At 43.6% G+C, this 12,465-nt stretch overlaps 1 protein-coding gene across 2 annotated transcripts in view; it reads right to left on the bottom strand.

Moving 5' to 3' along the window:
- The window catches only part of prickle1b (prickle homolog 1b), a 30,936-nt gene extending 27,280 nt beyond the window's left edge, over positions 1 to 3,656 (bottom strand). Inside the window, exon 1 of one of the 2 annotated variants that reach the window (XM_035147807.2) lies at positions 3,540 to 3,656. The gene's annotated coding sequence lies outside the window, so the exon portion shown is untranslated. Of the gene's footprint in view, positions 1 to 523; positions 763 to 3,539 lie in introns of those variants that run through there. The other variant, XM_035147806.2, reaches the window with a different exon arrangement.
- Between the last annotated feature and the right edge of the window lie 8,809 nt (positions 3,657 to 12,465).

The raw sequence follows: 12,465 nt of genomic DNA on the forward strand, positions 1-12,465 counted from the left end.
ATCTGGGGCTGTGGTCTGTCAACGCTGATGTGATTCTGAGGAGCTCGTAAAGAGAGAGAGAGAGAGAGAGCGAGAGAGACAGAGAGAGAGAGAGAGAGGGGGACCACCTGAGTGACAAGCAACAGCTGAGTCCACACATCTGGAGACCAAAATGCAACCCCCCATTAAGTGCGTCTTTACGCACAAGAGCGCGCACACACATTCCCCCCGGACGCAGCCACAGATTCCCTTTTTTTCACTCTTCTCCTTCAGGGAAAACGTGTCATCGAGTCTCAACCACCTCTCTCCTTCTCGTTTCCCTGTGTCTGCCCTTAAACTCGTGGAGAGACGAACTATTTCCCTTTTCTGACGCAGGAATATTTAAAAAAAAGATTCAGGCAAACAAGCCTCTCTACACAAAGTTTTTCTTTTCTAAATCACAAATGTATAAGACACAAACAGCTTCATGCAGTTTAAGCGCAAGGTTGGAACATTTCTACAGAAAACAAGAGGAGCAGCCCTGTGCCAAACCCGGAGCACTCACCTCTCAGAGGACACAACTTGATCCAGGAGTCGGATAATCGAATAATTCCGTTTATCCAAAAATAGTATCACGACTGTAGCGGTGGTGGAGGAAGAGACATCCAGCAAACACAACACGCACCTCACTGGATGTACAGGAGTGATTTCAGTGCATGATCGCGGACACACGCAGCGATGAGACGAACACCAGGGCTGAGCGCTGCGCAGCTCTGGCACCAAGTTAAAGCGTCGTAGAAATGACATTAGCGCTGCTGTGCGCCTATTGGCTTAAACTCAAAGTCGCCCCCCCTCACTCCCTCCCTCCCCTACACACATACACACACACAGGCCTCCCCCTCTGCTCACTACAGTGAATTTTATATACATCCACCCCGTGAGTTTTATGGAGGCATGACTAAAAAGCAGTGGCTGATCTAGGATCTTTCTAAATCAGGGGTCATAAAGGGGCCCACAATTTAGGGCCGAGTCCAACATCCATGCCCAATTCCTGATTCAGTAAGGTGCACATTTAAGTAATTCGCTGTTAGCTTTATAGAGCGCAACAGTCGCCACCCACTCTAACAACGTTTCTGGTTTCCAGAAGTAAGTTTCCCATTATTTTCTCTCCATTGACGTTTCATAAAATCCTAATTAAAAGAGCTTTAAGCGTGGAATGAGGCCGACCAAAAAAAAGACAAAGTTGCAAGACTGTGTACATCCTTATTTTAAGAGTGAAGGAACTAAACATCCCACAAACCATTGTGAACAATCCCTTTCTAACGATTTCCTCTTGAATTTAAACCTTGGAGTCAATGAAGTGTTGCAGTGTAGTTTGTTTCTTCCATGTATGTGTACAGCGTTTCATATAGTGTTAGTAGAGTGAAAGTGTGGTAACGCTGAATGATTTAATCATGGCCGACATCATTTCTGTGGTAGTGATGAACATTTCCATGGTATCAGCGATCTCCACCAATCAGAGACGTCCCTACTACACCCGTGGATTGTCGGCAGTGTGGTATTTCCCCTCGACAAACATGTTTTTCTTAAAGCGCAGTTCATATCATGTAACTAGTGACTTCTAAGGGAGCATTATTTCACAATCTCATAGCTTATGCTAAGTCTACCATGGATGGTTAAAATATTTTGTAGATCAATCTCTATTCAGAAGAAGAATGGGCTTTTTTACTTCCTGAACCATGTTGTTTAGCTCTATAGCTCTTGAACAAAGCCACACATAATTTAATGTATTTTGAAAATTGCTCCTTGTTCAAGTGCATTGTGTACTTCAAAAAAGCTTGGGAAATATAAGAATTATCAACAAATTGTCATATTTTAGTTTGTATTGTAAGTGACTACTGACAGGACAGGGGCACTTCAGGGTACCATTAAGATTCCATCTGGGGCCAGTGCCCCCCCATGGCCCTGCCCCTGGATCCACCCCTGACGAGAATACATGGTGTACTACCTCCAAAAGATATGCGCTCTCATCAGAATCTGTGTTAAAAATACCAGTCAGTATAATAAAGTGACTGTAAACTCATCAGGGACTCTGCCACTGAGACACCCATCACAATACAGCAGTAATTATACGCCATAAAAGGCCCTTTGGGTTCACCTCTTCTTTATAAATTATACACAAGGGTTTTTACATGGGCCGTTTCATCTGATTTATGAAGGTTATGAAGGTGGTGGGTGAACGCTCCTCTTTGTGGCATGTGTGACATGCGTGGATGCAGGCGTGCGCCACACACAGTAGCCTCCGTGCTGAAACTCCAAACTTGACACTTGGTCAGGATGTGTGAAGGTGTTATTTACTACACAGTGTGTTATTCCAAGCGCTGCCTGACACATGAACCTGTGTAGCTATGTCCAGTATTTCAATAATCCAGAGCGGCTTCCTTTCTACTCGCAGACTCAATGGGTCATTAATCAGTGTGCAATTGAGCGAGTGTCAGACGCTCGCCTGCTGCTTTCTCTGAAAGCGAATGACAGAGGTTTATCTTCAACAACAAGCTACTGATGTTAACCCCTTCATTCCCCCACCCGCTAGTGTTGATGGCTGATAAAAATATAGATTTCTTTTACAGTACAGCAATTTTTGGGTATGACAGGAAGAGGCTAAAGAGTCATCTTCACCACATCCACCATATTCCGTAAGAGCATCAGTATAGACGGTTCCCTGAAATGAAACGAGATTCTGAAACTGAATGATATTCGAGAACTTTTGGTGATGCCTCACTGCTTCGACGCTGTGCTTTCCACATCGGAATTTATAACACTTGTCCTGCCCCATGCATGATCTATCCAAGTGCCACCCCTTGGCTGAATGTTTCAGAAATGTTCCTGCTGAATTCTTCACATGTGGAAGGCAAACTCCAGAAAAAGTCTGTACCCAATTTTCATGTCTGAAAACAATGTAATAGTAATAGAGCTCCATGTTAAAAGCATGATCAGGATGAAGAGATGAGGGTCAATCTGAAGACCCAATCGGGAGCAAGCACACGACCTATCACAAAGTTGGTGTCATAGTTTGACAGAAGACTCCCCCTGGCAACACAAACAAAAACCAAACACCTAACCCATTCCACTATTTCGTTCTTGCCCGTCAAATGTTGAACTCTTCTCGACACAGACGTGGATTTGTCTCCAGAAATATAAGGTTTCAAAATGTGGCAAGTCCCTGATTTGTGGGGCAGAGTGCTCGGATTGAATTTTCAGCCTGGGCTGTGAAGTCAGGGGAGGGAAGAGAGCTCGTTTGAATGTCCGTGAACCTGGCAGTGGGACAGATCGAGCAGGTCAAACAGTATGGCTTATTGTCCCTGCCAGCCAGCCAGCCCACACAGCGAGGGACCCACGGACGCCCTCGTTCACCCTGCTGGCTGCTGCTCTGACAGCTTGATTTACAACCTGCATTACACACTCTCGTCTTTGCAGCTATGCTCTTATCCAGAGGCATTCGCGCTGTTAGTCAGCAGGAGAGTACGCTTCAGTTCATACTTACAGGATATCTTCAAATAATAAACTTTATCACTACACACCACTGTTTCCAATTCCCTCTGAATAATCCTCCTCGGGAAAAATACTCATCAGGGCCTGGATTTCATCGTCGGTCCATCCGTCACAGGCTTTCTTCTGTGGCTCCAAATTGTCGATATGTCGAAGAACAACAGGAAACACATTACACACGCAGCTACAGGTTTTTAGAAAATGGCAGCTGAAATAAAACACTAAAACAAATCAGGTACATTTAGCCATCCTAAAGGTTCTGATACTTTCATAAAGTTATACCCCCTGAGCAGGGACATTTTTGGAGTGAAAAAGATTTACCTAGAACTTAAATGTACACTAAATAACTTTGGCCACTAGGGATGTCTCAATAAAAAAAATAAGAAAAAACTTTGACGGTGATGTCGACAAGCTGCATGGGGTCATGGGAGTTTATGTGTTCACCATCATTGGCGATGAACATTTTCTTTTTAAATGGAATTACACAAGTCAACAGTTGTAGACCCTGGTCTGTGCGGTGGAGACTCAAAAACTCAAGTAGTTCCTGCAAATGTTCCTTGTTCTGGGGGAAAGTTCCTGTCATCGTAACGTGGCTCTAGCTCACCAGACATAAAGAATGTGCAATGCTATAGTTTCTACAGTTTTTGTTTCATTTGTGCTAAGAAAAAGTGCAAAAACACTTTCACCTGTTTGACTGAGCAGCTTTTGTCTCCACCTGTTACAGTCACATTCATATGCATCAACCCACCTGAATAACACACATAGCTGCTGAACCTTCTAACGGGAAATCGGATCATCTTCAGTGTCCCTGTCGTTCTCTTTCCACCTGTTCCCATCGCCTCCACGCAAAATAGAGTCAGCCTTTGTGCTTGGCCCCGGCTCTTTGTGCTCGCACACAGTCATCTGTAACATTAAGCCTATTTACAGCAGACACAGGGAGCGGGTATAAAAAGGTAAACCTATAGGCCTACACATGCGGCCAGAGAGGAAGCGAGGATCAGCGCAGCGTGGAGAGCACAAAAGAGGAGGGGGCCCTCTGGGTCGGTAAATCCTGGCCCCTGTCACCTTCTGGTGCGTGGAAATACGGCACGGTGGATGAAAAGTGTCGGAGCTGGGGCGCAGCACGTTGTTCGTCTCTGATCCTGTCCTTTATCTCTGCCATTTCTCCTCCTCTTCTCCTTTTCTTTCTGGAACACTGCTTTGAAAACAATCCAGATTGATGTGGGACTGCGCGCTTTGTGGCGGCAGTTTAAATAACACGAGCGATGAATGGCTTAGACCACTATCTCCCTATCAGCCGATCTGGTTGTTGGAAAAGCATCTCACCTGAGCTCAAGGCTCAGCTGTCCTGAAGTGGCCTGGTTAGCATTCCCAGGTATTTATTGGATCGGGAAATATAAGTTATGATTTTTCTTTCTTCTCTGCACATGTTTGGTGATTAACTTTAATGTGGAAACGTTAACTGGGTCCGGGAGATAATATATTTGACAGCAGTGAGAGCGAAAACTTAAAAACACGGCTTATGATTTGAGGCCTGGTCTGAAAGGTGATATCCAGTCATTAGAAAAACTGGATAACCTCAGAGTGTGTCGTAATCTTGACTAATGAATTTTGCATTTAAGTGACATTTAACCCTGTTAAACTGTCGGACGGAGGAGATAAGTTGAGCTGGACCAACAAATAGCTTCAAATCCAGATATTTGGCAATAAAAAGCCTGGAATACCATTTACAATTCAGATCGCTGGTAAAATAGTTTGATATCTTTAAGCAATATGCAGGGAAAAAATCTGTTTCATTACCCACCAGGCCCCTCCTCACTTTGACCCTGTATAACCCATCTCTAAAACCTCCAACCCCCTCTCAGAATGAGGTAAGTGGTTCCAGATTTTGGCCTAAAGGAAAACTGTCAATCACGGTGTGGGAGTCGAGTCTGGGCTGCGTTTCGTAGTGGTCCGCTCGTCCACAAAACATCATCTGGAGGAGACAGAGAACTGAATCATCCTCTTCGTCTGTCTCACTGAAAACAAAAGTCTTTTCTCCGAAGACAAAAGCAAATGTTTTTTTTAGAAATCCAGATAAGAGGATTTCACAACAGCTCCATGCACGTCTGGTCAGTGGCTGTCACTCATCACGTTTATCTACCTGTAATCTATGTTGTCTTTCTCCCCCCCCCTCATTTGTCTATCTACCTGTGTCATCTCTGTTGTAACCACAGGCAGAACGGGGACGGGGGGATTGTGGGGAGGGGTGCACTGTTATCACTACGCTGTCATCAGATGCAGTTCACCCGAGCTTCGGTTACACTTACTGGAAGGATCTCCCTTGGCTAAACAAGGACATTTTTCGGATTTTTTTTCTGGAGTAGAGAAAAGACTTTTGTATTTTGAAGTATTTCCAAAAAAGTATTTAGCTTTTTACCCTGGTGGTAGCTGGTATAGACAGAGCTAGGCTAGCTGTTTCCCTTTATAAATTGATCAGCTGATAAGATAATCCTTTATTATTCCCATTAAGGGGAAATTTGCAGAAAACAGCGGAATTAAGCAGCTGTTAGCAGTTGCTTCAATTGACTGGACGGACAAGAGAGTGGTATCATCCTGCTCATTTGACTCTTAGCAAAAAAACAAAAGAAATAAAAGTGATGATAAAAATGTCTTATTCTAAAATAACTAACATTTTTACAAACAGTACGTTTCCTGTATAAAGCCCAGTGTCCTGTCCAGGTGTCACTAAGCCCAGCACCTATAACCTGCCTGCATGCCCCAAATAATTAATTTTTAAGCAGGAGCACATAACTCAATATGACAAGTGGACTTTCCAGGGTGAGACCGGGTATGACACGAGAACGGCTTAGCCGACTAATTAAACTAATTCAGGTATTTTTATGAGAGGAAAAGGCTCCGAGTGGAAGGACTGGAACAGTCTTTCCTCATTTCTGGAATTCCTGCCACCTCTGAGTGGTAATTGTTGAATGAAGTAGATCAACAGTTGGTTCCCCCCTGCAGGGACACACATACGCACATGCACACGCACACGTACACATACAGAAACTTACAGCTTCCTGACTCACTGGTGTGGTGTTATTGCAGACAGGTGTGTAACAGTAAATGTGCGCACTGGTTAAATGTTAATCCCACTGAGTGGATGTACTGTTCACTGCTCAGGGCACACCTAGTCCTAACACACACACACACACACACACACACACACACACACACACACACACACACACACACACACACACACACACACACACACACACACACACACACTACCACCCTGCACAGGACCTCCAGCAGCTCAGTTACCATACCTGGCATACCTGAGCACTTCGTCAGGGACTTGAACCCCTGAGAGCCCGGTGCTTTAACTCTCGAGTGTTTGACCATATTAGGTCAGGTGGTCGTCGAGCTCAGCTTGAATAGATGGAAGTCACCATGTCGCCGCCTGCAGACCACCGCTGCATCCCACCGCTGCATCCCCACTCCTGAACACAATTACTGAACGTGTCAAGTCACCGCCAGGCCAAGAGACCCACACTTGACTTACATGAGGGATTTAATGGCAGCCCCTTAGGAAAGGCGGCATACATGTTGAATATGTCTGCAACATTTTAATGCAAATTAATAGATACATTTGAGATTGCTGTTAAACATCTGGTTTTGGATCAAAGTTTCATAGGACAAATAATCTGCTGCAAAAACAAGAATTAGATAGTTAATATTTATTACTGTTATTATTTCATGGATTTCCTACTTTTGTCCTTTTTTCCTTGTCAAGGCAAATTTGTGATTGGCAAAACTGTTGGTTATACCATCATAATCCACATGTATACCACTGTCATTGATTGTGTTCCATTTGTTCCACTTTGTAAACCTTAAGTGGGTAAATACTTTACCTATTGTTTGTTCAACCTACCAACACACCCACCAACCAACTAGCAAACAAACACACGAGCAAGCACAAAAACCAACACACACAAACCAACCAACCAACCACATCTATAATGTAAGACTGTGTTAGTGAAGTGCAGTTTCCCCCTCAGGACTGGACTGCGAGGCATTGAAATCCCAAACTCAGCAGCAGCAGCATTGTTCGTCCTGTAACTCAAGATTTAGGCTTTGGATCCTCACATATGGTGAAATGTCCAGTAGTGGCTGAAGAATCAGCTATGTCAGTAAACGTTGATGGTGATTGACTAAACAGGCGCTCTGTGTAAGTCAAATATCATACACAGTTATTGTGTATTATCTTCTTTTATGAATAATGCCCAATTCCAAAGTGTCAACACATGGACTTTAAATATGTGAAAGTACATTTATTGATCTATTCAGTGATTATCTGGGTAAGTTTCCAAAGTGTTAAAACTTGAATTGTATTCTACCAAAAAAAATATAATACAAGAAAGCAATATTTGGCTAAATGTCCCTTGCCTAGTCTCCCATGGCCTGACCTACAGTATCTCTAAAGCTCTATGTTGGGCTGCACAATGCTGTGGCTTCACCCATTATCATTCAGCAAAGGGTGGAAAAAAACTCTTGTCCCTATTTCTTCAAACCAATCACAATCGGCTTAGGCGGAGCTAAGCCAAGTTTGCAGCAACACGGGGCCCCTGTCACATAGTGTTGGGGGGAGGGAACTTGTTTTGATGGAACATTTGCACATGGGGAGGTGATCTCTGTCATTACAACGGCGGATTCTTCATAAAGAAAGTGCCACAAAAGATGTATGTCAAACATGTGATTGCACGATCTAAACCTTCGTCAAAACTTGGCACTCCCATTGTGTCGGTTGCTAGCTCGGAGGTTGTTGTTGATCAGTGTGGAGGGTATTTTAAAACAGGAAGCGGGAGGAGAGGAAAATGCCGCCTGATATCGGCACCAAATGGCAGGTTCATATCTGCCATCTACCTCCGATGAGTCATGCTTCTGCCTGGATCAAACCTGTGACCATATATAGGTCTAGCCATTAACTCCTCTGTATATAGATCTTAAAGTGAGTACCTCATTCTCTGAGTTAATGCTCAACCTGTCTTATACGACACTGTGTAATCTTTAAGCCTTTGTTGACCCAAAGACCACCAAACATGATCAACTCCAAAGCTGTAAAACAAAGGAGTGCATTTAACACGGATGCAACGTTGGTTTCATTAAAAGCTGTGTAGCCTCCAACTCTAATCATAATCTCATGTAATTCAGTCACTTGGTCATTTGGGCTTTGCCAAAACTAAACTTTAGGTAGATTGAATGTGAAGTGTGTTTGCTATGAGGAGTGAATGAGTGAATGATAGCCGTTTCAAATGCAAACTCACTTCTGTGTCATTTATTTGTTTCAACACGGTTTACGAGAAGGAGCGCATACGAACACAAACTCGACTCTGTGGGTCTGCGAGTGAGTGGGGGTTAAACAAATGAGCCTTTTGGCTGAGAGCTTACTGAGGCAAGCTAAAAAGCAAACATCGGGCATTTAGGCACGATGCGCGCACACACACACACACACACACACACACACACACACACACACACACACACACACACACACACACACACACACACACACACACGTAGATAGAACGACATGGGGTGGAGGTGGGGGGGCCTTAATGGTATGTTTCACTCTAATAAAGAAAGCTGCCTGACATCTTTAACATTCATCAACTATACAAGCTCACCAGACGTTCTTGTTGAATTTTATGTCTTCTGCATGAACAAAGGTTTCGCCTAAACCCGTCCAACTTTTTGTACATTTTTTGAAAATATTTGAAATAGCAAGCAAACTCCCTCCTCCTCCTCCTCCTCCTCCTCGGGGTTTCGGCCCCAGGGAGGAAGTGTGTGACAACACGGAGCTCCTGGACCATACTGAGGAATTTCTCTCAACACACACACACACACGTAGGGACACACATACAAAATCCAGGGGGTATGTCAACCAAGAGCAGGAGTGGAGATCAGAGGGTGGGTGAAAGCAAAGGAGAGGAGAATGAAGGATCAAGGAAAGGAAAGGAAAGGAAAGACCTCGGCCTGCACTCTCGCCTTGGGAGGCCACAGAGAACAAATGTCTTTGACAGTCCAGAAATGAATTTTCCTGCCGCTGTTACATGTGGAGCCAAAAACGTCAAAGCCTCCCTTCAGACCACAGCTTGTCAAAGACAGATAAAATATTGGGAAAATACTCTCTGAAAAATGTTCTCTTGAAGGTTCCTTAACTGAGATGTCCCAGAGGACTTGGTGTCTTCCTCTTGCAGATGAAGTGTTTGAGTATAAACCACTTTATAAAACTATTTGTTATCTGCTTGGAGTCAATACTATCATTTTGTCCAAGTTGCAAATTTGACATTATTTGTATTAATTTTGCGATATTAGTCGTGGCTCAAGAGTAGTTGTCTTTTGGAATGGCTCGCTTGATGTGAACGAAAGTTGATATTTTGGGAAATACAGCTTTTTAGAAAACTTTCTGGGGGCTTTGTTGATGCTGCACATATGAAGAACGCAGTGGGGGATTGTGCAGGCAGATGCGCTCAAAACAACAGGAAAATATTACTAAATGATACTAAAAAATAATACTACTTGGATTCTTTTTTACAAGTTTCTTCCCTGAATTATTATGAATGACTGATAAAAATTGTGGGGTGGGGGTGCATGGACTTTTCTCAGCCTCTGAAGGTGCACCCAATGGTTTACTCTGTGCTAAGCTAACCTGCTGCCTGCATTAGCTTTCCATTTATTCAAAGCTTTATATTCACTGCTGACAAGTGTATCTCACAAAATGTTCCACAAGGTCAAAAAACGGGTTCTCCTCCCACACCCCCGTTTGCTGTCATTCATTCAGGTATGTGGTCCGAACCATTACACTTCTCCACTTGGCGTCGAGCGGCCCCTGCAACACGAGAAGAATCTATTTCTCAAATTTGTCTCACATCTCCCTTCGCACATAAGCCCGGAGGCTTTGGAGGTGAGAACCTGGCTCGGATTGGCAATTGAAACTCAATTGAAACCCCAACGAGAAACACATGTCAGGCACACGGACATTCTCTCCAAGGTACGAATGAGCGCTCTCAGCAGTACGCCCTCGCTGAAACTCCTCGCTGTGTTTGGTTTCAGATGATATATGCACTGAACGTATACACACAGTGATCCGGCCCCCATAACATATAGGTTATGATAAAGTTACGGTGGTGATGTAATGTTGTGTTTTATGGCTTCCTATCAAGTACACCCAGGGAAATGTGCATCGTATGCCCCTTAACGTCAACCCTGTCCTGCAGAAACTCAGGCTCCCACGAGCTTCGAGACAGAAAACAAGCGCAGATTCCAGCCTGATAATGCGGCCATTATTTTTCTTTGAGAAGAAACAAAACACTTTCTGGCAACGAAGATGTGTCTGGCAATTTCACGGAGTCCTGCCCCAAATCATGTTGATTTAATTCGTAGAGTTCACTGAGTTGGTTTGACGCATCCTTCTCTGCTTTATGTCTTTTTACTCAGCAGAATGAATTACTCAAGAGACTGCCATCCGTTCCAAACCTGTTTAAAACGTATTTGCATATCCGATATCTGCTGCTCTATAGGACAGCGAACGTATTCGAAGCCCAGGCCTTTTCCAGTGGCCGTGTGGTGTTCAAAGCGCTGGTTTCGACATCTAATGCTCGGAATCTGCTGGTGCTTACTGCCAGAGAAAGCACACTTACAAGACATAATCCAGATAGAGAAGAAAAAAACATCTACGAGTATTATTTCTTCATCTCCATGATCATCTTTACACATGGGGTCGTCCACTCTCCAAGTTCCATTAATCATGAAAAATCAGGAAGGTAGAAATAAGCTCAAAACCAGATGATGGTGTTAGCGTTCATTACCTGGCTTCATTATGGGAGCTTCCATCGCCGAAATAGCTTTTACTGGTAATCATTTAAAGGAGACATATTATGCTTTTCAGTTTTTCTTTCCTCTGGTGTGTTTTTTGTAAAAGCTCTGCAAAGTTAGAAAAGCCTGAGAAAGACATTACCGTGGTGTCAATCCAAATTTTATTCCCAGCAAGAGAACATCTATCCATCCATTATCGATACCGCTTATAAAATGAGATAAAACTTTATTGATCCACACATCAGGGGAAATTCAGTTGTTACAGCATTAGGCAGGTCAGAATGAGATAGACAAGAGAATACAAATATCATGAGTATGTACATTATATACACCTTTTCACTTTAGTGGTTTGTATGAAATGTCATAAGTAAATTGCAGTGGCACAGGCTGATTGTACGAGCAAGTAAAAACAAAAATTGTATATAAGAAAAAAACGTTTGTACATAAGAAGAACCCATTTGTACATAAACACAAATGTGCAAAAAGTTAATTTCTGTTAAAAAGATTTGTGCAAATAGTATAAGGAGACTGACATGACATTCTTTGAGGGTCACGGGGGGGGGGTGGAGCAGGAGCCAATCCAAGCTGCCATTGGGTGAGAGGTGGGGCACAACCTGGACAGGTCACCAGTGAGACAAACAACCCTTCATGTTCACACCTATGGTCATTCCAGAGTCTCCAATGAACCTAAACCCCACCCTGCATGTCTTGGGACTGTGGGAGGAAGCTGGAGAAAACCCATGCAGACACTGGAGGAACAAGCAGACTCCAAACAGGAAGAAAATGTTGATTTGTTGAATAGGGATTAGTCTAGATTTTAGTTTGAAGCCCACTCTACTATATGAACACTTGTATTTATGCATCACTACATCCAGGGACAATAGGATGTGACAGAAACTCATGAAGGAATCTTTCTGTATTACATGTTGACTGGCTACTGACTTTACTATATGTTCTACCAGCCCAGGTCGGTCTGGGGATGTTGAATGAATCCATTCAACATGTGTCCTGTGTCTGGGCACGGCTGAGCATGTGTGTGTGTGTTGGTGTGTGTTGGTGTGTTGGTGTGTGTCTAGAGGCTCTGGAGGTTCGTCTGCG

This window comes from Hippoglossus stenolepis, chromosome 22 (assembly GCF_022539355.2).
Source record: "Hippoglossus stenolepis isolate QCI-W04-F060 chromosome 22, HSTE1.2, whole genome shotgun sequence".
NCBI classification, from domain to species: Eukaryota; Metazoa; Chordata; class Actinopteri; order Pleuronectiformes; family Pleuronectidae; genus Hippoglossus; species Hippoglossus stenolepis.